The following is a 27363-nucleotide window of genomic DNA, read 5'->3' as shown; positions in this document are numbered from 1 at the left end:
TAGCATTTTCTCTATATTCTTCTTTTAACATTTCAACAAATTGTTTTGCTGCATGTTTACCTATATAGGTAAAGGATTTTTATAATCACAATTAGAATATTTAACATAATAACAGAATGAAATTTGATAAATGTTTTCGATTTTTGTTAATATAATTTTTTTCAGACTTGGTTGCAAAGTGTGGATATCTTTTAATTAACATCTGAATAAATAACAAAAGCTACAAGTAATGAAGTGTTATAATTCTTAAATTTAATTTGTTGCTCTTTAAAAGTCATTTCTATTCTCCTTTATGTTCTTTACAGCCGTTTTCATAAATGTCTATTTTTCTAGTGAATGGAAATATCTTAAACATCGACCACAAAGATAAATTTTATGTCCATTTTTATTTGTTGCAAACTAATTAAACCAGATAGAATTTTATCTAACAACAATGGGAATTATTTCATTTTGAATTAAAATAAAATTTACACACATTTCTTGTTTATTTTGTGTACGGTAAAGAGGGTATCCAATATTTTTTTCTTCATTGTTTTCGCATGTAATAACATGAAATGTGTGATTTCTTTTCAAATTTTGGAATATCTGTTAACTGAACAGGAAAATCAATTTTCTCTTTTCTTAAATTTCCTCTTATTCTAATCCACTATTTTTTTAATTGCTAAATCTTTCTGAATTTTTTGGCCCTAAGAAAACATTTTTATCAGTGTTTCTTAAGTTTTTTATCTTTAATTAATTTTGGTAAATCGATATAAGAACAACCAAAATTTAGATCGTGTGTATCAACATTTAATTCTAAACTCTCTATATAAAATAAAGATCAATCAGATTTTTTACCATTCCTTCATTTCAGCTATTAGTTTAATTGTTGATTTTTGTAATAACCTTCTAAATCAGTTGTTCTTAATAAAACTCGATTTGTTATTTCAAAATTTAATTTTGTATTTCCTCTTTTTTTTAAATTACAATAGACTTTTATGTTAACTTCAATTGATCTTCTTTGAATTAAAATATTCTTTACTTTTTGATTATTTCTTCTTTAATTAGATTAAAAAAACCTTATGGTTCCAACAATTAATTGGATAAGTTATTATTCTTGAATTAGTAGCAGAACATTTTCTATAAATTCCTTTAGTTGTTTTGAAAAATTCTTAACAAGAGTTCTTTAAGGACATACACAGGAAGCTACTTAACTTCAAGAGTACATGTGTTGTGGCACAAGCTCTTCACTAATAGTCCATGTTAGTCTCAATGCTGGTGAAGTACAAGCCCCATATGCGATGAATGACGCCAAAATAGAATGCGAGTTAGTGTGTCAGTGACTGAGTGACTACGATAGTGACTGAGACTGAGCCCTCTGCTCCACAGTGACGATCTAAATACCAGTGGTCAAAAGGACGTTGGTGGTGTAGTGCTTACGAATCTGCCTTTGGTCACTCTCCTGATAGACGCACGTGATCCAGCGCCTACTATCGACCTTCTTGCTACATCTTCACTTACCGGTGTACTGGCGACAGCTTACGCTAGCACAATCTTGTCCCTTCTTCTTGTTAGTAATTTCCATACGTTTCGTTCTTCACCGATTCTGCGGAGGACCTCTAAAATGCTAATGCAGAGCTCTGAGCATTCGCCTTGTCAACCGCTCGATGATGTGTAATTTGAGCTCCGTTTTTAGAAAAACTACACTGAAGCGCCAAAGAAACTGGTATAGACATGCGCATTCAAATACAGAGACATGTAAACACGCAGAATACGGCGCTACACTCGACAACGCCTGTATAAGACAACAAGTGTCTGGTGCAGTTACGTCGGTTACTGCTGCTACAATCGTAGGTTATGAAGATTTAAGTGAATTTGAACGTAGAAAAAAATCCTGCAAGAATGGGACCAACGACGACCGAAGAGAACCGTTCAACGTGACAAAAGTGCAGCCCTTCTCCAACTGCTGCAGATTTCAGTGCTGGGCGAGAAACTAGTGTCAGCGAGCGAACCATTCGACGGAACCTTATCGACACAGGCTTTCGGTGCCGAACGCCCACTCACTTATCCTTGAAGACTGCATGACACAAAGCTTTACGACTCTCCTGGGCCGCCGGCCGAAGTGGCCGAGCGATTCTAGGTACTTCAGTCTGGAACTGTGCGACCGCTACAGTGGCAGGTTCGAATCCTGCCTCGGGCACGGATGTGTGTGATGTCCTTAGGCTAGTTAGGTTTAAGTAGTTCTACGTTCTAGGGGACTGATGACCTAATATGTTAAGTTCAACAGTGTTCAGATGAATTTGAACTTTTTTTTTTTTCACCTGGGCCCGTCGCCAGGGACATTAGACTGTTGATGACTGGAAACCTGTTGCCTGATCGGACGAATCTCGTTTCAAATTCTATCGCGTGGATGGACGTGTACGTGTATGAAGACAACTTCATGAATGCAGCATGCATCTGAGCCTCTGGTGGAGGCTCTGTATTGGTGTGGGGCGCGTGCATTTGCAATGATATGGGACCCCAGATACGTCTAGATACGACTCTGACAGATGACACGTACGTAGGCATCCTGTCTGATCACTTGCATCCATTCATGTCCGTTGTGTATCCAAATGGACTTGGGGAATTCCAGCAGGACAATGGTACACCCCACAAGCTCAGAATTGCTGCAGAGTGGCTCCAAGATCACTCTTCCGAGTTTAAACACTTCCGCTAGCCAGCAGATTCCCCAGACATGGGGATGCCTTGCAACGTGCTGTTCAGAAGAGGTCTCCACCCTATCATACTCTTACGGATTCATGGACAGCTCTGCAGCATTCATGTTGTCAGTTCCCTGCAGCACTGCTTCAGACATTAGTGGAGTCCATGCCACGTCGTGCTGCGGCACTTCTGCCTGCTCACGGGGACTCAACCCAATGTTAGGGAGGTGTACCAGTTTCTTTGGGTCTTCGGTGTAGTTTTTCATGCAGCTCAATGTTAAGCACGCCGTATCTCCTGAACTGTGTCTCGTGCGATGGTACAATTTTACAGGTACATTCATGTTGAAGTGGGTATTGTCGACAAACTAATTATAATGTTACATAGTATAATACGAGGGCTATTCGGAAAGTAAGGAACGATAGGTCGCGAAATGGAAACCACAGTGAAAATCAAAACTGTTTTATTTGCAACGATTAGCTACACCTTCCAGCTACTTTTCTATACAGTCGCCGCTCAAACTTAGACATCTGTCGAAGCGTTGTACCAACTTTTCAATTCCCTCGTTATAGAAGACAGCCACCAGTGCTTTTCGACAATATCCTACTCTGGACTGGAACTCGTTGTTTGTGTCAAACTATTGTCTTCATAGCCAGCGGTTCATTTGAGCAGAGATGAACATCAGGAGTAGCCAACTACGGGCTGTATTATGGGTGATCAAACACTTCCCATCGGAAACGCTGCAGGAGCATCTTCATTGCCCCTGCAGAGTGCGGCCGAGATTTGTCGTGTAGAACGAACCGCATCACAATTATGTTATGTGGATTGCACAGCTTCAGGCGAAATCTTTCGCCAGGCCCTCATGCTTGGTGGGAGACGATAACTTCTAGCCGTCTTTACGTTCTCACTGTGAGCTCAGAACTGAAAAGATCGACATGATGCGATCGACGGGCGTACTAGAGGAAGTACCGACCGCATCTGATTTTCACCGTATTTTCCATTTCCCGACCGATCGTTCCCTACTTTCCGAATAACCCTCGTAAAATAGTATAGTATAATATAGTATAGTATAATATAGTATAGTATAGTATAATAATATAATAATATATAGTTAGTAATAATGAAATAATAGATTAAAACGTTGTGTCTGCTGTTGAACTTTTACTGCATTTACAGCGAAAGTGTAGTAAGCAATAATTTTTTCCCTTTTTTGGGGGGGAGGGCGGGGGGCGTCGGCAACAGAAAGTGTTAAATTATGTTTGAATTTTGTTGGAAGCCTCTAAGTACTGCCATTCTCAAATACTTGATGAATATAAACTGAGTAATTTTCACACAGTGAGTTATGCTTCCGCACATCGTACAGCACCGCCTCGGTAGCTCCGGCGTCAGCGCAGAAACTTGTAAGCGTAGAAGCCCGATTCGCTTCCCGATCGAATCGGAGATTTTCTGCGCTCGTGGACTGGGTGTTGTGTTATCCATACATTTGTATCATCGAAACTGACATGAAAATCGTCTCCAACACACTAGCGTATTATTTTTTCGTTATTGAGGTACCTGAATATGGATGAACCCATAGCCAGTGAATTAAAAAAAAAAAAAAAAAAAGTTATAGAGGATGAGGCAGGTAGGACAGTGTACCCCACATCTCAAATATATCCACAGTGAATAACTGTATCGAGGTGAGATTTTCGACATGTTATAACGGTCTTTATGGCGACTTTCCTGGCGTTCACAAGTAATTTTTATCGGTTGTAGTTGCCAAATTGTGACACCGACTTTGTTTCTTTCTAATGAAACTATAAACTTTTTCAAGGGTTTTTTACAGAAGCTTTTAAGAGTACTTCAGCTACGTAACATGTATGGGACGATCAAATAGTATCAAAATAACACCGCCGCAAACCAGTGTCGCGCTGCCAGGAGAAGAGATTCCACAAAATGTCTGCACTATTATGCTGAAGGTAGTGTCTTTATCCACGGCTGTCGTGCCAAGTGCTCAAAATGTTTACCTTGAGCATTGCTACACACTATGAAGTGATTCTTTAGAAACAGTATAGCACGTCCAATTTCATCTGGAGTTAACGGTAGCACAGGTGCTTGTCACAAGGCATTTCATGCCTCCCATTAGTCGTCGGAGTTTCCTAATATGCCGCTTATTTTAATTTTGGCCACAGGTAAAAATGCAGAAGCGTTGAGTCCAGTGAGCGTGCAGACCAATTAGCGTTTCTTAAATGGCCGTTTCAGTGCTCTCCAAATGTTCTCCGGCTGTCATTAGATGCGCGGAATGGACGCTACCACAACGATTGCGTTATGTCCAGTGGGATGTCTTGCAACAACTGCGGTTGAACCATATCTTAGGGACTCGAGATACTTGACTGTATTTAAATTCCCATCAATAAAACAGGTACCGATATCGGGCGTCTTGAAAAACACGCACAAAACGTTGATAAGAGCGTTGTTTTTATACACTTCTTTGAGTCAGCGTGGATTTTCAGCTGACTATTAGATCAAATTGCGAAGATTGACTTGCCTCCGGTTTGTAAACGACGCTTCTACCTCGAATAAAATTTTGCACATATATTGTTGCACTTTTTGTACATAACATTCGGAGAACTGTAACCAATTTTGCAAGTCATTCCCATGAACCTGTAGATGCAGCGAAATGCGAAGAGCATGAAATGTAATGGAATGTTCGCAGAGGACTCGTTTGACTGATCCTTCTTGTACTTCCGAGACGCCTCTTAGTGACATTTGATTTGTGTGCTACTGCAGCTAAAATATTAGTTTCATTCCTTTCATCAGTTGCTCTTTTTTTTCGTCGGCGTATTTTATTCCCCACATTTCCAGTTTCTAGACCTTTGTTTATAATGCTTGTAAAGGCAGATCGTGAATATTGGGCACGGTCTGGACAACCGCACCCACGTTCTAGAAGTTTGGATACATCCGCCGTAAGCAACATTCACTTATTCGACTGTCGTATGCACTGCAAGTTATCTGATTATCACAACACCAGAACACAGACATCGGCTTCAAATGCACAGGTAAACACGAGAACGAAACCTAAGTTTTTGCTTAGAAGGGCAGACGTTTTGTGGAAACCCTTCTCCAGACGGTGGGACACTGGTTTGCGGCGCTGTTACCTTGGTACTATTAGATCAAGTCGTATACATGTTATGTCCTTGAAGTTATCTTAGAGGCCTCTTTCAAAACTCACAAAAAAAGTATATAGTTCCATTAGAGAGAAAAAAAAAGGGAGTCAGTGTCGTGACTCGCTGACTGTAAACAATACCATGTACTTGAACACGCCAGCAATTTCGCCATATTGTCCGCTATAAATTGTCTAAAACCACGCTCCAACATATTTATTAATTCTGGATGTCTTAGCTGCTTCACATCGTATACATAGTTTCTAACTGCAGTACCTGCCTTACTGTGTTAAAATTTTAACATAAGATTATACCTCTTAATGAGTATGGCAACGTTTTAAATTTGTCAATAATTACGTGAGACAGATCAAAATTTTGGTGGTCCACGGATCGTGCAGCATGAACAGTGTTAGACTCTTTGCAATACGGGTCGTCACAGCAGGAATGGTTAATATCCATGGATATGACAGAAACGATCATTCGAAGCAAAAAAGTCCATTTAACACTGGCTCTAATGTGCATACCCCAAGAGCAACGAACATTTCTTCATCTCCGAAACTGTGAAAAAAATCTCTTCTACTGAATAAGTGCTCATAGCTCTTAAGTCCCACGTTTTACGAGGAGCATTCAATAAGTAATTCAACGCATTTTCTTCTGAAAGCTTGTTGGTTTTATTCGGGATTCGAATACACCACATTATTCCCCACTCTTTTGGCTACAAAAGCCTATTTTTCAACATTATCTCCATCCAGTGCGACAGCCAGTATCCCCGCAAGGTAGCAGTCTAGTCGTTGAGGTTGGAGACAACATCTTGCCGCACCAGTGAACTCCCATCATCCACGTGCTGCACCCTGCGTAGCGCAAGCCTCATTGGGCCATACAGATGGAAGTCGGAAGGTGCGAGATCCGGGCTGTAGGGCGAATGAGCAAGAACAGCCCAATCAAGTTTTACGAGCTCCTCTCGGGTGTGCACACTTGTATGAGAACATGCGTTGCCATGGAGCAGAAGCTCGTTTACCTTTTTGTGGCGACAAACACACTGTAGTCGTTTCTACAACTTCCTGAGGACAGCACAGCACACTTCACAGTTGATCGTTGCACCATGAGCGAGGACATCAGAATAGCCCCTTCAGTGTCGTCGCCACAACTTTATCGGCTGAGGGTGCGGCTTTGAACATTTTCTTCGGAGGAGAGATGGTGTGACGTCACTCCATGGATTGCCGTTTTGTTTACAGTTTGAAGTGATGGATTCTTGTTTCGTAGTCAAAATCCACACAAATGGTCATTCGTTGCTCTTGACGGTCTTCTGTTAGGCGACAAAGAACCCAGCATACACACTCCTTTGAGTACGCCAACTGGTGGACCAGTGTGTCAGTATTACCAACAAAGATGTCCAGTCGTGCAGTGAACTGTTTGATTGTGATCCGTCGATCACCTAAAATGAGTGTGTCCACACATTCCAACACTGGAGCTAAGTGCAGCCCATTGGCATGCTGGCGATGGGGCAGGTTCCCGGGACTTTGTTGCTATGATGACAGACGCCTCGCACAAAGTCTCACCGTGCTTTTGTTCAGTGCCAGATCTCCGTAGACACTCTGCAAGCGCTTATGAGTATCTGTGATGCTGTTTCAGACAAAAGAAACTCAATGACAGCTCTCTGCTTGGAACACACCTCTGTTACAGACGCCATAGCACTGTCACCTGTGGAAACTTCGTGAAATTGTACAGGCTGAAGCGGGAATATTAAACGATATCCCACAACAAATTACGCATTTTTACAACCGGAACTGGCCGAGAAAAAAGATGTGATTCATTACTTAACGAACGGCTTTTGTAGAGACCATGTTTATTAGACAATTATGGCTTGTTTTGGTCCATACCACCTTCTCCCAAAATATGGAAAGCAAAGAGAATGCAGTAGAAGAGATATGTTTCACAGTATCGAAGATGAAGTAGCACTCATAACTCTCAGGATATCCATCTTAGAGCCTAGACGGTTTTACTGCGAATGATCGTTCCTGCCATGCTATCGAGCATTCCCCCTGTAGCACCCTTGCAGATTATATAAATTTTATTACCACAGTGGTTTCGTGACACCTAGCCAACTTTTGTAAGGCCGTTAGAAACTGTGACCTGATAAGACCTTGGCCTCAAGACGCGCTCTGCCGGAGCAGGCGCCGGTGACCGTTGAGATGCAACAAGGTCAGCAAGGTCTATCTTTCTCTTTTTTTTAACTGGCGTACCAGAACCGGTTGGGAATAAGAATTTCGCTGAACCGTGGTACTTCCTAGACGCTTGCGGAAGGGACAGGGACGGGATAAACTCGGTGGTGGGGGTAATGTGAGTGCGTCAGTACGGTTCGACCTCGAGGAGTTGCACGTCAGTCGCAGGTGGAGTGCGGACGAGCTGGCACGTGAGTACAAGACTGACGCCGCAGCTGCCTACAGCGCACTGTCGCAGGGGTGGCTGAACTCTGACTTCCCGATATCGATGATTACTGAGAATGCTACTTTGCCGTAACTGGTATTCTTAGATGCGATTTGTCACTGTATCAAATCACGTCCTACGAATTTAAAACTTGTATCCCTCCGCACTCCACCACCGTAAAAATGTTCCTTCTGTTATTCAGCACCGTTGTTGTTACACTGTGACTAGTCACAAGTAACAACTCAGGGATGGGAAAAACCGACCGGTTAGAACGGAAATCGCTATTTTAGTTCTGAAATAGGGTATTTTTTGGTACTTATTTATTCCCAGTTATAAGAGCTCTTTTATTTTTTACTAATAACTGACTAAAAAACCGATATATCAATTAGCTATAGCAGCAGTGCTAAAATCTTTCGTTTCTAAATGAACCTTTTTTAACAAAGGAGTAACTTTTATTCGTAAAATATTCACTAGTTTGAAAAATTGCTTTGTTATAGAAAATGGGGAAAAGCGATGTGCTATTTTAATAGCAATGCCGACAGAAAAAAGCAATTAATGGATGGCGTAAGAATTGCTACGGTGTTGCTGAAACAATGTTCCTGTTCCCTTGTGAAGTGGCTTAAGGTTTGCGTGTACGTGCCATGTGCAAGATTTGCGCCCACCTGGTTCTATACGATACTTTCTCGCTGTCGTCGCCGGGCATCCGTTATACTGCAGAACGACACCAAGCCTAGTCTGGATATATTTTTAGGAAGCGATGTAGCGGTGAAGTACAATCCTTCATTTGCTTTAAAGCATTAAAGATTTGTGTGCCATTTATATGAAATAATATCAGTGGAAGGAAATTATGGTAACAGTAATAAATTAAAAACTTAACAACAATTCATTCGCGGTAGACAATAAAAATAGAAAGTAGCTAATCTGCTGTCTGTGTCTACATAGTGTGCCTTTATTTGATTACAGTCCTTGATATGGACAAATTAACACGAAAAATAGAGATCTTCAACCTCAGTATTCATCCTTTAGCACTGACTATTCATATTGCCCAAATAGTGGTTTGATAACCGATTACAAGATGATTTTTAAGACAGTTTAAAAAATAGAATCAGTTGAAGAATACAGTTTTTTTTTTTTTTTTTTTTTAATATTCAACCACTTATCGCTTCTCGAGGAAAGCAGCGTACGGTGGAGGGACTAAGTTTTCTTTTACTTTCCTATTTAATTTAATTCATATATGTGTCTTGTAGCTGAGCTAAAATTTTTCAGCCGTTCTTCGATTCCTACGTTGATTACAAAAGTTAAAAGAATAAAAAACCGATAATCGGTTATTTCAGAAATCAGTGCTATGAGCGGTTTTAACAGTAATATTAATCTGAGGTGCAAAAAAGTGATATAATGGAAAACCGGTTGTTTCAGCGATAACCACCACCTCTGCGGCAACTAACAAGCGGTGGGGTAGTGAAGTGTGACGGTACAACAGAAGTGCCACGTTCTCGTCTGTACAGTGCGCAAACTGACTATTTGAGCAGTGCGTCACTGAACTCAGACCGTGATTTGGAAGAGATGATAAATAAATGCAAATGTGTGCGAATAAAGAAAGTTCCGTTCTCTCCCCGTTAAAGCCGCCTCATAACCCAAAAATTTCTGTCCTGCAGTTCTTGACAAGGACTTTGTTACGCGCTTGAAGGCTGATGATATGTAAATGATAAGAGTGGGAAGTACGTAAAAGCCAGTTAAAAGCTGTCATCGTAGCAGTTTAAGTGGTTCAAATGGTTCAAATGGCTCTGAGCACTATGGGACTTAACATCTGTGGTCATCAGTCCCCTAGAACTTAGAACTACTTAAACCTAACTAAGGACAGCACACAACACCCAGTCATCACGAGGCAGAGAAAATCCCTGACCCCGCCGGGAATCGAACCCGGGAACCTGGGCGTGGGAAGCGAGAACGCTACCGCACGACCACGAGTTGCGGACGCAGTTTAAGTGCATTACTTGAAGATACACAAAAAGCTTAACTGTGTTTTTCAGTGCTGAAAAAAATATCCGTTGTGTAGACACTGGAGAAACTCATCTAGTGGGTCCTCAATAGATATGTATGCATAAAACGCATGAAATTACACGTCGAAGCTTGTGTATTATTTAATATACACTGAGGAGCCAAAGAAACTGGTACACCTGCCTAATATCGTGTACGGCCTCCCCGCAAACGCGCAAAAGTGGCGCAACACGACGTGCATGGACTCGACTAATGTCTGAAGTAGTGCTGGACTGGAGGACTGTCCATAAATCTATAAGAGTACGAGGGGGTGGGAGATCTCTTCTGAACAGCGCGCTGCACCATCTTGCACTGTGAAACTGAAGGTCTGCTACATTGGAAAATTTCATAGTTGCAAGTGAACTGAGTTTCTTTAATGTATTAACAGTGTTACCTGTCTCGAAAAAGGAAATTTGTTTTAGTTTCCAATAGTTTCTACACTGTCCAGTCATATCAATGGGACCAGCACCTATGTTCAACATCAACGTGCAATAACCACTCACAGACTGCAGGTGGCAACGCTAGAGGCAGAGGGTATGTAGAGCGTGTCGGAAATGTGTACAGGCAAAGAAACGTGCAACTGTTGAGCAACTGACCACCCATATGAACCAACGGGCTACCAACAACTGTTAAGCGAATGTTACTCTGCATACGACTCCGCACAAGGCATCCGGCTCATGCACTCCTGCTGACTGCTGTTCATTGGCGATGAGGGCTGGAATTTGCACGCCAGTACGGCAAATGGACGACCACTGAGACATAAATGGAAATGACCGTTTGGCGTCGTTGGCCGAGAGGCCCCTTGCGTGGTAGGTCCGGCCGCCTTGGTGCGGGTCTTATTACATTCGACGCCACATTGGGCGACCTGCGTGCCGGATGGGAATGAAATGATGACAGCACAACACCCATGCCCTGAGCGGAAAAAATCTCCGACCCAGCCGGGAATCGAACCCGGCCCGTAGGGCGGCTATCCGTCACGCTGACCACTTTTTTTTTTTTTTTTAATCTCATTTTGTTCGCTTTGGTCGTTGCATCTGCTCGGTGCGGACGTCGTACGACATCCGTTTAAGTTCGTTGTTGATCGATTAACTCAGTTTTTTTTTGTTACAGAGGACAGCTAATCCTCTGGCCGAACACGCTGAGCTACCGTGCCGGTGACCACTCAGCTATCGGGGCGGACCACCGAGAGGTGACGGGCGGCCTTTTCAGCTGAATCACGTTTTATGCTCCATCGATCAGATGTGCATTGGCGTGTACGGCGTGAAACGTCTGAATGCAAACACCCCGCAACACTCATCGGAAGCGTTTGAAAAAGCTGATAAAATGCTCTTGACGCCTTTTTAAGAAACAGTCTCCGCTCCTCCCGATCTGATCACGTAAGCGTAAAAAAGTTGTGGAATGATTTTAAACAGATAGCATCGACAGCAACTGAGAGATATATACCACATAAATTAATAAGTGATGGTACTGATCCTCGTACACAAAACGGGTCAGGTCGCTGTTGCAGAAGCAACGACAAAAGCATGCCAAATTTAAAAGAACGCAAAATCCCCAAGATTGGCAAAGTTTTGCAGATGTTCAAAATATAGCGCGTACTTCAATGCGAGATGTTTTTAATAATTTCCACACCGAAACTATGTCTCGGAATCTGGCAGAAAACCCAAAGAGATTCTGGTTATACATAGAGCACACCAGTGGCAAGACACAATCAATACCTTCACTGCGCGATAACAACGGTGAAGTCACTGATGACAGTGCCACTAAAGCAGGTTTATTAAACACGGTTATCCGAAACTACTCCGTCAAAGAAGACGGAGTAAACATTCCTGAATTCCAGTCAAGAACAACTGCCAAGATGAAAAAAATAGAAGTAGATATACTCGGGTCCGCAGCTCGTGGTCGTGCGGTAGTGTTCTCGCTTCCCATGCCCGTGTTCCCGGGTTCGATTCCCGGCGGGGTCAGGGATTTTCTCTGCCTCGTGATGACTGGGTGTTGTGTGATATCCTTAGGTTAGTTAGGTTTAAGTAGTTTTAAGTTCTAGGGGACTGATGACCATAGATGTTAAGTCCCATGGTGCTCAGAGCCATTTGAACCATTTTTGAGATATCCTCGGTGTAGCAAAGCAGCTTCAATCACTTAATAAAGGCAAGGCCTCCGGTCCAGATTGTATACCAGTCACGTTACTCTCAGAGTATGATGATAAAATAGCTCAATATTTAGCTATTACATACAACCACTCGCTCACAGAAAGATCCGTACCTAAAGACTGGAAAATTGCTCAAGTCACACCAATACCCACAAAGGGAAATAGGAGTAATCCGCTGAATTACAGGCCCATATCACTAACGTCGATTTGCAGTAGGGTTTTGGAACATTATGAATTACCTCGAAGAAAACGATTTATTGACACATAGCACGGATTCAGAAAACATCGTTCTTGTGAAACACAACTAGCTCTTTATACTCATGGAGTAATGAGTGCTATCGACAGGGGACGTAAAACTGATTCCATATTTTTAGATTTACAGAAGGCTTTCGACATCGTTCCTCACAACCGTCTTCTAACCAAACTGCGTACCTATGGATATCGTCTCAGTTGTTCATAGTAATAAACGGAAAGTCATCGAGTAAAACTGAAGTAATATCCGGCGTTTCCCAAGGAAGTGTTATAAGCCCTCTATTGTTCCTCATCTATATTAACGACATAGGAGACAATCTGAGTATTCCTATTAGATTGTTTGCTAATGACACTGTCGTTTACCGTCTTGTAAAGTCAACAGATGACAAAAAGGAATTGCAAAGTGATTTAGATAAGATACCCGTATGGTGCTAAAAGATGCAGTTGACCCTGAATAAAGAAAAAGTGTGTAGTTATTCACATGACTACTAAAAGAAATCCGCTACGTTTCGATTACGCGATAAGTCACTCAAATCTGAAGGCTGTAAATTAAGCTAAATACTTAGGAGTTACTATTACAAATAACCTAAATTGGAACGATCACATAGATGAAATTGTGGGTAGAGCAAACCAAAGACTGCGATTCATTGGCAGAACACTTGGAAGGTGCAACAGGTCTACTAATAAGACTGTTTACACCACATTTGTTCGACCTGTTCTGGAGTACTGCTGTGCGGTGTGGGATCCGCGTCAGGTGGGACTGACGGATGGCATTGAAAAAGTTCAAAAAAGGGCGGCTCGTTTTGTACTATCGCGGAATAGGGGAGATAGTGCTACAGACATGGTACGTGAATTGGAGTGGCAATCATTAAAACAAAAGTATTTTTCGTTGCGACGGGATCTTCTCATAAAAATTCAGTCACCAGTTTTCTCCTCCGGTTGCGAAAACATTCAGTTGGCACCCACCTACATAGGGAGCAATGATCATGATAAAAGAAGAGAAATCAGGACTCGCACAGAAAAATTTAAGTGCCTTTTCCTGCGCGCCATTGGGAGTTGAACGGTAGAGAGACAGCTTGAAGCCGGCCGGGGGTGGCCGAACGGTTCTAGGCGCTTCAGTCTGGAACCGCGCGACCGCTACGGTCGCAGGTTCGAATCCTGCCTCGGGCATGGATGTGTGTGATGTCCTTAGGTTAGTTAGGTTTAAGTAGCTCTGAGTTCTAGGGGACTGATGACCTCAGAAGTTAAGTCCCATAGTGCTCAGAGCCATTTAGACAGCTTGAAGGTGGTTCATTGAACCCTCTGACAAGCACTTTACTGTGAATATCACAGTAATCACGGAGATGTAGAGGTATGGAGAGTCATGGTCTGGGAAATGTTTCCGTGGCATTCCCTGGAAAGCAGAATGGACCAACACAAGAATGCATCTACCCTTGGGGACCACATCATGCAGTTTGTTTCTCATAGCCGTGATAGCGTCTACCAGCATGACAATGCAACACCGTGTCATCCGCTCTTCCGTCAGTCTATGCAGCACCCAGAGACAACAAAGTTTTTTTTTTATATGATGAGACTTAACTGCAAAGCTCATCAGTCCCTAAGCTTACACACTACTTAACCTAAATTATTCTAAGGACAAACACACACACCCATACCCGAGGGAGGACTCGAACCTCCGCCGGGACCAGCCGCACAGTCCATGACCGCAGCGCCTTAGACCGCTCGGCTAATCCCGGGCGGCAAAGTTTCTTTAGTTGCAAATGAATATGGAGAATCGAATTGCTGCTGCATTTAGCCCTAAGGTATCCTCTGTCTGCTTATAGATCACTCGAATGTCTTCGTCTAGTATTTTTCTCACAGCAATAATGTTCTCCTCCGTAACTGACGATCGTGGCCTTCTCGTCCTCTCAGCGTCCTCCAGAGTGAAATTTTCTCTTTGGAATTCTGTGCAGCACCTCAATATTGTTATACGATGTGGACACACATCACGGAGTGCAAGAGTCATTCATTCGAAGCACTATTCTACACACATCAAAACAAGTTTTGCATCACCCCGATTGCGAGAGTTCCGGAACCTGTACAGAAAATTGGAACAGAGATCAACATCAACGTCATTTCCGCGCTTTTTGTTGCTCATGAAAACCACACATTGCACGTTGTGCCACCATACAGCGAGACCTTCAGAGGTGGTGGTCCAGATTGCTGTACACACCGGTACCTCTAATACCCAGTAGCATGTCCTCTTGCATTGATGCATGCCTGTATTCGTCGTGGCATACTATCCACAAGTTCATCAAGGCACTATTGGTCCAGATTGTCCCACTCCTCAACAGCGATTCGGCGTAGATCCCTCATAGTGGTTGGTGTGTCCGTCGTCCATAAACAGTCCTCTTCAATCTATCCCAGGCATGTTCGATAGGCTTCATGTCTGGAGAACATGCTGGCAACTCTAGTCGAGCGATGTCGTTATCCTGCACGATGGGGGCGTGAATTGTCGTCCATGAAGACGAATGCCTCGCCAAAATGTTGCCGATTTGGTTGGAGGATGGTATTCACGTATCGTACAGTCGTTACGGAAATTCCATGACCACCAGAGGCGTACGTCAGCCCCATAGAATGCTACTCCCAAACATCACGAAATCTCTACCTTGCCGCACCCGCTGCACAGTGTGTCTAAGGCGTTCAGCCTGATCGGGTTGCCTCCAATTCGTCTCCGACGATTGTCTGGTTGAAGGCATATGCGACACTCATCGGTGAAGAGAACGTGGAGCCAGTCCTGAGCGGTCCATTCGGCATGTTGTTGGGCCCATCTATACCACGCTGCATGCTATCGTGGTTGCAAAGATGGACCTCGCCATGGACGTCGGGAGTGAAGCTGCGCATCATGCAGCCTACTGGCCACAGTTTGAGTTGTAACACGATGTCCTGTGGCTGCACGAAAAGCATTATTCAAAATGGTGGCGTTGCTGTCAGGGTTCCACCGAGCCATAATCCATAGGTAGCGGTCATCCACTGCAGTAGTAGCCGTTGGGCGGACTGAGCGAGGCATGTCATCGACAGTTCCTGTCTCTCTGTATCTCCTCCATGTCCGAAAAACACCACACTCCGAGACTTCCCTTGTAGAGAGCCCTTCTGGCACGAAGTAACAATGCGGACGCGATCGAACCGCGGTATTGACAGTCTAGACATGGTTGAACTACAGACAACACGAGTCGTATACCTCCTTCCTGGTGGAATGACTGCAACTGATCAGCTGTCCGACCTATCCGTCTAATAGGCGCTGCTCATGCTTGGTTGTTTACACCTTTTGGCGGGTTTAGTGACTCATCTGAACAGTAAAGGGATTGTGTCTGCGATAAATCCCCAGTCAACGTCTATCTTCAGGAGTTCTTGGAACTGGGGTGATGCAAAACTTTTTTGATGTGTGTATATCAGTCATGTTCCTTTCAGAATATGCCTATATAATAGCTCCATACTTAGCAATCATACACAACCGCTCGCTCGTAGAAAGATTCGTACTGCATTGTTGCACAGATCACATCAATACCCAAGAAAGAAAGCAGTAATAATCCGCTGAATTACAAACCCATATCACTAACATCGATTTTCAGTGGGAGTGTGCAAAATATACTGTGATCGAATATTATGAATCACCTCGAAGAAAACTACGGATTCAGAAAATATCGTTCTTGTGAATCACAACTACCTCTGTTAAGTGCTATCGACTTAGCATTTCAAATTTATTCTGAAGTGTTGGCAGAAGAGCCAACACCGTGTTGCTAGAGGAGGCCGAAATGCACGCGTTTATTTACACGCAGACTTGCGTGAGGTCTGGAACAGGTCAGAGAAATAAGACTAGCAAAACAGGAGGTACTAGTAGAATACTTAACTTTAACCCACAATCGGTGTACATCTCTCTTGACTGTACATAATTTCCATTTCAATACATACTGGTAATGGCGCCTTGCTAGGTCGTAGCAAATGACAGCTGAAGGCTATGCTAACTATCGTCTCGGCAAATGAGAGCGTAATTGTCAGTGAACCTTTCCTAGCAAAGTCGGCTGTACAACTGGGCGAGTGCTAATAAGTCTCTCTAGACCTGCCGTGTGGTGGCGCTCGGTCTGCAATCACTGACAGTGGCGACACGCGGGTCCGACGTATACTAATGGACCGCGGCCGATTTAAAGGCTACCACCTAGCAAGTGTGGTGTCTGGTGGTGACACCACATATTCCGTATTTTCAGGAGAATTTTGGCACCGTACCTCACGAGTGGCTTGTAAACAAATTGCCTGCTTATGGAATATCGTCTCATTTATGCGACTGGATTCGTGATTTCCTGTCACAGAGGTCACAGCTCGTAGGAACTGGTGGTAAATCATGGAGTGAAACAGAAGTAATGTCTTGCGTTTCGGAAGGAAGTGTTATAGGCCATACATAATCGATTTAGGAGACAATCTGAGCAGCCTCCTTCGATTCTTTGGAGATGACGTTGTCACTTATCGTCTTATAATTCCGTCAGTTCATCTAAACGATTTGCAATATGAAAAAAAATGGTTGTAAGCACTATGGGACTTAACATCTGAGGTCATCAGTCCCCTAGACTTAGAACTACTTAAACCCAACTAACTTAAGGACATCACGCACATCCATGCCCGCGGCAGGATTCGAACCTGCGACCTTAGCAGCAGCGCGTTCCGGGCGGAAGCGCCTAGAACCGCTCGGCCACAGAGGTCGGCTGCAAAATGATTTAGACAAGATATCCACAAGGTGAGAAAAGTAGCAATTGAATGTAAATAATGAAAAGTGGAAAGTCATCCAAATGAGTACTGAAAGGAATCCGCTAAATTTCGGTTACACGATAAATCACACAAATCAAAAGGCTGCAAATTTAACAAAATCCTTAGGGATTATAGTGACGAATAACTTAAATTGGCACGATTATACAGAAAATGTTGCGGCCAATGCGAAGCAAAGATAGCCATTTATTGGTAGAATATTGTCTTAGAATGTTACTTAAAATCCGTCTTGATTGCAATTTTTTTTATTATTCATATGACCGGTTTCGGTTCATTCAGAACCATCTTCAGATCTGTAAAAATAATGATACTAATTTACTATTTCACGGAAGCAAATCTTTTTCATCCTATCTAATCAACATCAAATGTACCAGAACGTACCTGATATTTCAGTTACAGGAGTAACCCGTCCAAATCCAGCAACTTTCACATGCTACGTCACATAAAATTGGTTGGCAGAGTGCACGTCATTTTTATTAATTATAACACTATTACCGACAGGTGGCGTCTGGTACATTTGTTACATTCCTTTTGCACATACTGTATTCAATAGATCTTTTTTTTATAATAAAAATACTTAATTAACATATGTAGATGTCAAGGTTAAAATCTGTACTTGTCAAAATTAAAAAACAGTAAAATTATCATTTTTATACGATCTAAAAAGCATAGGGCGATTTATATATGGTGCTGGTGTGAACTTGTTTTCCTCTACGGTCTGCTTCCGTGGTTCCCGCCATTTCGGTGTTGTGCCGCGGTCCGCTCAGTCGTCTCATGTCCATCGCCGTGGGCAAGAGGGCCGCACAGGAGGGCCCCGTCAACGACGCCAGGCGCTGCCCGCGTCTTCCGGCTTCTCCACCGCGCACCATCTCTCATCCCTCGGCCTGGATCTCCACACGCAACAGTTGTCATCTTAGTAGGTCGTCATAAATGCTAAAATAGGCGTTATGATTGAATTCACTTTGCTCGTTGAGGATCAAATCCGGATCTTTATTTTTGTGGGTGTATATTTCAATCTCTTCCAAAATGTTAAGAAACCGTCCCTTATGAGCTCTATGCAGGATGTCTGAATTGCGTTCAATGTTCGTGACTGAGTGCTTTGTCGCAGCCATATGCGACCCAAAAGCTGTTTTGTTTTGAGAGTAGGTGTGCTCCCTGAATCTGGTTTCAAAGTTCCTACCAGTCTGCCCTATATATTGTTTACAGCAGTCATTACATTTGATCTTATATACACCTGAATCCTGAAATTTATTCCTACTATTACATATTCTATGCCGGAGCTTCAATTTTAACGTGTTATTTGTTCGGAACCCTATTTTAACGTCGGATTTACGAAAGCATCTTTCAATTTTGTCTGTAATTCTTCCATTGTAAGTGAGAGCTACATATTTTTTCTTGTTGTTCCTCTTAACTGCTACTTGTGTGGTGTCACCGCCAGACACCACGCTTGCTAGGTGGTAGCCTTTAAATCGACCGCGGTCCGTTAATATACGTCGGACCAGTGTGTCGCCACTATCAGGGATTGCAGACCGAGCGCCGCCACACGGCAGGTCTAGAGAGACTTCCTAGCACTCGCCCCAGTTGTACAGCCGACTTTGGTAGCGATGGTTCACTGACAAATTACGCTCTCATTTGCCGAGACGATAGTTAGCATAGCCTTCAGCTACGTCATTTGCTACGACCTAGCAAGGCGCCATTATCATTTGCTATTTATCTTGTGATGCATGTACCGTCAGACCGATGTTCACCAATTATGGATTAAAGTTAAGTATTCCAGCAGCTACCTACTTTATTTGCTAGACTCAAATCCTTTAACTGTTCCAGACCTCACGCCAGCCTGCGTGACCTTAAACGCGTGCCTTTCGGCTTCACCTCGTAGTGGCTTGGCTGTCTTGCCAAGTCACAACAACTTGACTTCCTTCTATTTGTTCCATTTGCCTCTTCTTTATTTTCCTATAAATGTTCATCACCTGCTTACACGTATATCCGTTCGCTACGGCCACTTGTTTTAAAGTACTTAACTCCTTTTCTACTTCCTGTTGGCTTAGTGGCCATCTTAGTAGCCTGTATACCATCGAAGTAAAATATGCCCATTTGTATCGCGGTGGGTGACAAGAGCGCTCACTGATAACTAGATCTGTACCCGTAGGTTTTCTGAATATGCTAAATTCATGCTTCCCATCTTTCTTTATTAGTGTTAAATCTAAGTAATCTATACGGTTGTTTTCTTCAAATTCCATGGTGAATCTAATTTTTGGGTGTTGAGAGCTCATTTTTTGTGCTAAGTCTTCGATATCATTTTTATCTCCTTTGTATAATAAACTTTGAAACCAGATTCAGGGAGCACACCTACTCTCAAAACAAAACAGCTTTTGGGGCGCATATGGCTGCGACAAAGCACTCAGTCACGAACATTGAACGCAATTTAGACATCCTGCATAGAGCTCATAAGGGACGGTTTCTTAACATTTTGGAAGAGATTGAAATATACACCCACAAAAATAAAGAACCGGAATTAATCCTCAACGAACAAAGCGAATTCAATCATAACGCCTATTTTAGCATTTATGACGACCTACTAAGATGACAACTGTTGCGCGTGGAGATCCAGGCCGAGGGATGAGAGATGGTGCGCGGTGGAGAAGCCGGAAGACGCGTGCAGCGCCTGGCATCGTTGACGGGGCCCTCCTGTGCGGCCCTCTTGCCCGCGGCGATGGACGTCAGACGACTGATCGGACCGCGGCACAACACCGAAATGGCGGGAACCACGGAAGCAGACCGTAGAGGAAAACCACACCAGCACCATAGATACATAAATCGCCCTATGCTTTTTATATCGTATAAAAATGATAATTTTACTGTTTTTTAATTTTGACAAGTACAGATTTTAACCTTGACATCTACATATTTTAATTAAGTATTTTTAATATAAAAAAAGAAGATCTATTGAAAACAGTATGTGCAAAAGGAATGTAACAAATGTACCAGACGCCACCTGTCGGTAACAGTGTTATAATTAATATAAATGACGTGCACTCTGCCGAACAATTTTATGTGACGTAGCATGTGAAAGTTGCTGGATTTGGACGGGTTACTCATGTAACTGAAATATCAGGTACGTTCTGGTATATTTGATGTTGATTAGATAGGATGAAAAAGATTTGCTTCCGTGAAATAGTAAATTAGTATCATTATTTTTACAGATCTGAAGATGGTTCTGAATGAACCGAAACCGGTCATATGAATAATAAAAAAATTTGCAATCAAGACGGATTTTAAGTAACATTATAAAATCACTGATTGCTGTTATCCCATAAGACATTATGTCTGTTTTTTGCAAAATATTGTCTTAGAAAATGTAACAGGTCTAGTAAGGAGACAACTTACACTAAGCTTGTCCGTCCTCTTCTGAAGTATTGCTGCGCAATGTGGGATCGGGAATAGATAGGATTGACGGATGAATCGTAAAAGTTCAAAGAAGGGCAGCTCATTTGTATTATCGCTAATTTTAGAGAGTGCCAAGGATATGATGCACGAATTGGGGTGTCAATCATTAAAACGAAGGCGTTCTTCGCTGCGGTGAAACCTTCTCATGAAATTTCAATCCCCAACTTTGTCTTCAGAGCGTGAAAATATTTTGTTGGGTCCCACCTACACCTGGAGAAATGATCATCTTAATAGTATAAGAGAAATCAGAGCTCGCACGGAAAAAATTTTTGCGCGCGTTTTTCCTGCGTGCTGATGGAGAGTGGAACGTTAGAGAAATAGCTTGAGGGTGGTTCGATGAACCCTCTCCCAGGCACTTAATTGTGAATTGCAGGGTAATAATACAGATGTAGATACCTTCGTCTGTGGGCACAACAGGTATCTTATGTTATACATTACTGAAAATACACACTGCCGTTCGCAGAGTTGTTACTACATGCATTCACAAAACTGAGAGTACGAAATGTGAAATAATTTGGGTGAAGGTCACGGTTAAAGCAGGCTCAGACATAGTAACTGGATGTCTCTATAGGCCCCCTGGCTCAGCAGCTGTTGTGGCTGAGCACCTGAAGGATAATTTGGAAAATATTTCGAGTAGATTTCCCCACCATGTTATAGTTCTGGGTGGAGATTTTAATTTGCCGGATATAGACTGGGGGACTCAAACGTTCATAACGGGTGGCAGGGACAAAGAATCCAGTGAAATTTTTTTAAGTGCTTTATCTGAAAACTACCTTGAGCAGTTAAACAGAGAACCGACTCGTGGCGATAACATATTAGACTTTCTGGTGACAAACAGACCCTGCATTAACGCAGAACAGGGAATCAGCGATCATAAAGCAGTTACTGCATCGATGAATTCAGCGGTAAATAGAAATATTAAAAAAGCTAGGAAGATTTTTCTGTTTAGCAAAAGTGACAAAAAGCAGATTACAGAGTACCTGACGGCTCAACACAAAAGTTTTGTCTCAAGTACAGATAGTGTTGAGGATCAGTGGACAAAGTTCAAAACCATCGTACAATATGCGTTAGATGAGTATGTGCCAAGCAAGATCGTAAGAGATGGAAAAGAGCCACCGTGGTACAACAACCGAGTTAGAAAACTGCTGCGGAAGCAAAGGTAACTTCACAGCAAACATAAACACAGCAAAAGCCTTTCAGACAAACAAAAATTACGCGAAGCGAAATGTAGTGTGAGGAGGGCTATGCGGGAGGCGTTCAATGAATTCGAAAGTAAAGTTCTATGTACGGACTTGGCAGAAAATCCTAAGAAATTTTGGTCTTATGTCAAAGCGGTAGGTGGATCAAAACAAAATGTCCAGACACTCTGTGACCAAAATGGTACTGAGACAGAGGATGACGGACTAAAGGCCGAAATACTAAATGTCTTTTTCCAAAGCTGTTTCACAGAGGAAGACTGCACTGTAGTTCCTTCTCTAGATTGTCGCACGGATGACAAAATGGTAGATATCGAAATAGACGACAGAGGGATAGAGAAACAATTAAAATCGCTCGAAAGAGGAAAGGCCGCTGGACCTGATGGGATACCAGTTCGATTTTAGACAGAGTACGCAAAGGAACTTGCCCCCCTTCTTGCAGCGGTGTACCGTAAGTCTCTAGAAGAGCGTAGCGTTCCAAAGGATTGGAAAAGGGCACAGGTCATCCCCGTTTTCAAGAAGGGACGTCGAACAGATGTGCAGAACTATAGACCTATATCTCTAACGTCGATCAGTTGTAGAATTTTGGAACACATATTATGTTCGAGTATAATGACTTTTCTGGAGACTAGAAATCTACTATGTAGGAATCAGCATGGGTTTCGAAAAAGACGCTCGTCTGAAACCCAGCTCGCGCTATTCGTCCACGAGACTCAGAGAGCCATAGACACGGGTTCCCAGGTAGATGCCGTGTTTCTTGACTTCCGGAAGGCGTTCGATACAGTTCCCCACAGTCGTTTAATGAACAAAGTAAGAGCATATAGACTATCAGACCAATTGTGTGATTGGATTGAAGAGTTCCTAGATAACAGAACGCAGCATGTCATTCTCAATGGAGAGAAGTCTTCCGAAGTACAGGGGAGTGTCATAGGACCGTTGCTATTCACAATATACATAAATGGCCTTGTAGATGACATCGTAAGTTCACTGAGGCTTTTTGCAGATGATGCTGTGGTGTATCGAGATGGAAAAGTGTACTGAAATGCAGGAGGACCTCCAGCGAATTGACGCATGGTGCAGGGAATGGCAATTCAATCTCAATGTAGACAAGTGTAATGTGCTGCGAATACATAGAAAGATAGATCCCTTATCATTTAGCTACAAAATAGCAGGTCAGCAACTGGAAGAATTCCATAAATTATCTGGGAGTACGCATTAGGAGTGATTTAAAATGGAATGATCACGTAAAGTTGATCGTCGGTAAAGCAGATGCCAGACTGAGATTCATTGGAAGAATCCTAAGGAAATGCAATCCGAAAACGAAGGAAGTAGGTTACAGTACGCTTGTTCGCCCACTGCTTGAATACTGCTCAGCACTGTGGGATCCGTACCAGATAGGGTTGATAGAAGAGATAAGATCCAACGGAGAGCAGCGCGCTTCGTTACAGGATCAATTAGTAATCGCGAAAGCGTTACGGAGATGATAGATAAACTCCAGTGGAAGACTCTGCAGGAGAGACTCTCAGTAGCTCGGTACGGGCTTTCGTTAAAGTTTCGAGAACATACCTTCACCGAAGAGTCAAGCAGTATATTGCTCCCTCCTACGTATATCTCGCGAAGAGACCATGAGGATAAAATCAGAGAGATTAGAGCCCACACAGAAGCATACCGACAATCCTTCTTTCCACGAACAATTTTTTTTTGGTCATCAGTCTAATGACTGGTTTGATGCGGCCCGCCACGAATTCCTTTCCTGTGCTAACCTCTTCATCTCAGAGTAGCACTTGCAACCTACGTCCTCAATTATTTGCTTGACATATTCCAAACTCTGTCTTCCTCTACAGTTTTTGCCCTCTACAGCTCCCTCTAGTACCATGGAAGTCATTCCCTCATGTCTTAGCAGATGTCCTATCATCCTGTCCCTTCTCCTTATCAGTGTTTTCCACATATTCCTTTCATCTCCGATTCTGCGTAGAACCTCCTCATTCCTTACCTTATCAGTCCACCTAATTTTCAACACCACATCTCAAATGCTTCGAGTCTCTTCTGTTCCCGTTTTCCCACAGTCCATGTTTCACTACCATACCATGCTGTACTCCAGACGTACATCCTCAGAAATTTCTTCCTCAAATTAAGGCCGGTGTTTGATATTAGTAGACTTCTCTTGGCCAGAAATGCCTTTTTTGCCATAGCGAGTCTGCTTTTGATGTCCTCCTTGCTCCGTCCGTCATTGGTTATTTTACTGCCTAGGTAGCAGAATTCCTTAACTTCATTGACTTCGTGACCATCAATCCTGATGTTAAGTTTCTCGCTGTTCTCATTTCTACTACTTCTCATTACCTTCGTCTTTCTCCGATTTACTCTCAAACCATACTGTGTACTCATTAGACTGTTCATTCCGTTCAGCAGATCATTTAATTCTTCTTCACTTTCACTCAGGATAGCAATGTCATCAGCGAATCGTATCATTGATATCCTTTCACCTTGTATTTTAATTCCACTCCTGAACCTTTCTTTTATTTCCATCATTGCTTCCTCGATGTACAGATTGAAGAGTAGGGGCGAAAGGCTACAGCCTTGTCTTACACCCTTCTTAATACGAGCACTTCGTTCTTGATCGTCCACTCTTATTATTCCCTCTTGGTTGTTGTACATATTGTATATGACCCGTCTCTACCTATAGCTTACCCCTACTTTTTTTCAGAATCTCGAACAGCTTGCACCATTTTATACTGTCGAACGCTTTTTCCAGGTCGACAAATCCTATGAAAGTGTCTTGATTTTTCTTTAGCCTTGCTTCCATTATTAGCCGTAACGTCAGAATTGCCTCTCTCGTCCCTTTACTTTTCCTGAAGCCAAACTGATCGTCACCTAGCGCATTCTCAATTTTCTTTTCCATTCTTCTGTATATTATTCTTGTAAGCAGCTTCGATGCATGAGCTGTTAAGCCGATTGTGCGATAATTCTCGCACTTGTCAGCTCTTGCCATCTTCGGAATTGTGTGGATGATGCTTTTCCGAAAGTCAGATGGTATACCGCCAGACTCATATATTCTACACACGAACGTGAATAGTCGTTTTGTTGCCACTTCCCCCAATGATTTTAGAAATTCTGATGGAACAATACGAGACTGGAATAGAAGGGAGAACCGATAGAGTTACTCAGGGTACCCTCCGCCACACACCGTCAGGTGGCTTGCGGAGTGTGGAGGTAGATGTAGATGTAGGAAGTCACTGGCGAACGTTAGTGTCAGTAGCTGTTTGTCGTTAAGCGGTCAGCAGAAGCGGTTTGCGGTAAAGCCTTGGTCTCCCACTGCCAAAGACCCGCGGTTTACTTCTCACGGGGGGAATAGCCGCACAGCGGAGCCGTAAACGAGGAAAAACCACTGCGAGCCCGTGTCGACGTCACCGCTTACGTCAGGGCTTCGTAGAAGCGCCGCTCGTCTCCATCATTGAAATACACCAAAGACGTATTAAACGCTCTGGGCGACCGAGGTTTGTCCCAATCGGTGACCAGTCTGCAGAGATTTCCTTGCAGCACCACCCCTTTCCACACAGCCGCCCTATGGCTTCACCGCCTCTTAAGCAGAAAGAAGCAATACTCGCTTCAGCGAATCTTAATTGTTTCCTGGCGGACAGTGCCTTGAAAAAAAGTATTAACTACAATTTTCCTGTGTTGTTGAGAGAAGCTATACAGGCTGTTCCGAAATTCCCGTCACAAACTTTTAGGACGTGTAGAGGGAAGTGAGCACATATTTTGAATAGGAACCCGTGTCCGGAAATGTTATCTTAATATAAATAACACCGTTCTTGTTATCCATTAAAAATTTTTCTTGCTAACAATGTAAGCCATCTGTGAGCTTACGTAAACTTCCAACATAGGAATTCGTAAACTTTAATCGTAAGAAGTCGACTGCGAGCATGTGTTGCAAAAGCTGACTGCGAGAAAGTAACTTGAAAGTACCTGTCTGGTTACCGGTCTGTTTAAATATTTGTAATGGCAAGAATACTGTCTGAATTCAACACTATGAACTATTAAACTCTTAAACGGTTAAATTGGCCCTGGAAAACCTCAATGTTCCCTTTTCTTATTATTTAATTTTGGCTTACCTCTTGCACAATGGAAACGTCGTGACGCTGCTCTTGTCGTGAAAGCGCCTCGCATTTGATGAGCTACAACTAACTACTGACCATGAGATGCTCCTGGTGCAATGCACTCTCTTAAAATACAAAAATGTAAAGCATACTTGGTTCACAAAAATCTGTGTAAGTAAAAGTAACACATATTTTGGCATGGATTTGGATGCTGACAGTGACTTTGGATACATTATAACATCAAATGTAATTAGTATTCTGATGAGTGAAGTTCTATATTGAAAAATTATCTCTTTCTTTGCTTTACAAAGAAATAAAGTTTTTGAGTGGACAAATAACTGATGATGGTCGAAGTAGAGAGGATATAAAATGTAGACTGGCAATGGCAAGGAAAGCGTTTCTGAAGAAGATAAATTTGTTAACATCGAGTATAGATTTGTCAGGAAGTCGTTTCTGAAAGTATTTATATGGAGTGTATGGAAGTGAAAAATGGACGATAAATAGTTTGGACAAGAAGAGAATAGAAGCTTTCGAAATGTGGTGCTACAGAAGAATGATGAAGATTAGATAGGTAGATCACATAACTAATGAGGAAGTATTGAATAGAATTGGGGAGAAGAGGAGTTTGTGGCACAACTTGACAGGAAGAAAGGACCGGTTGGTAGGACATGTTCTGAGGAATCAAGGGATCACAAATTTAGCATTGGAGGGCAGCGTGGAGGGTAAAAAAAATCGTAGAGGGATTGGTTCAAATGGCTCTGAGCACTATGGGACTCAACTGCTGAGGTCATTAGTCCCCTAGAACTTAGAACTAGTTAAACCTAACTAACCTAATGACATCACAAACATCCATGCCCGAGGCAGGATTCGAACCTGCGACCGTAGCGGTCTTGCGGTTCCAGACTGCAGCGCCTTTAACCGCACGGCCACTTCGGCCGGCCAATCGTAGAGGGAGACTAAGAGATGATACACTAAGCAGATTCAGAAGGATGTAGGTTTCAGTAAGTACGGGGAGATGAAGAAGCTTGCACAGGATAGAGTAGCATGGAGAGCTGCATCAAACCAGTCTCAGGACTGAAGACCACCACAACATTCACGTTGTCCCCTTCAGAGTCATCCCCCTCAAATACAATACACTTGTGCCACCG

The 27363-nt window shown here is 42.8% G+C and overlaps 1 protein-coding gene across 1 annotated transcript in view; it reads left to right on the top strand.

The window, feature by feature from the left end:
- The first annotated feature begins 8182 nt into the window (after positions 1 to 8182).
- LOC126210237 (collectin-10-like) overlaps positions 8183 to 27363 on the top strand; it is a 98124-nt gene continuing 78943 nt past the window's right edge. Inside the window, exon 1 of the mRNA XM_049939424.1 lies at positions 8183 to 8232. The gene's annotated coding sequence lies outside the window, so the exon portion shown is untranslated. The remainder of the gene's footprint in view (positions 8233 to 27363) is intronic.

Source organism: Schistocerca nitens, chromosome 10, assembly GCF_023898315.1.
Source record: "Schistocerca nitens isolate TAMUIC-IGC-003100 chromosome 10, iqSchNite1.1, whole genome shotgun sequence".
Taxonomy (NCBI): domain Eukaryota; kingdom Metazoa; phylum Arthropoda; class Insecta; order Orthoptera; family Acrididae; genus Schistocerca; species Schistocerca nitens.
Note: the sequence above shows the minus strand (reverse complement) of the source record. Positions and strands in the feature narration are given on the sequence as shown.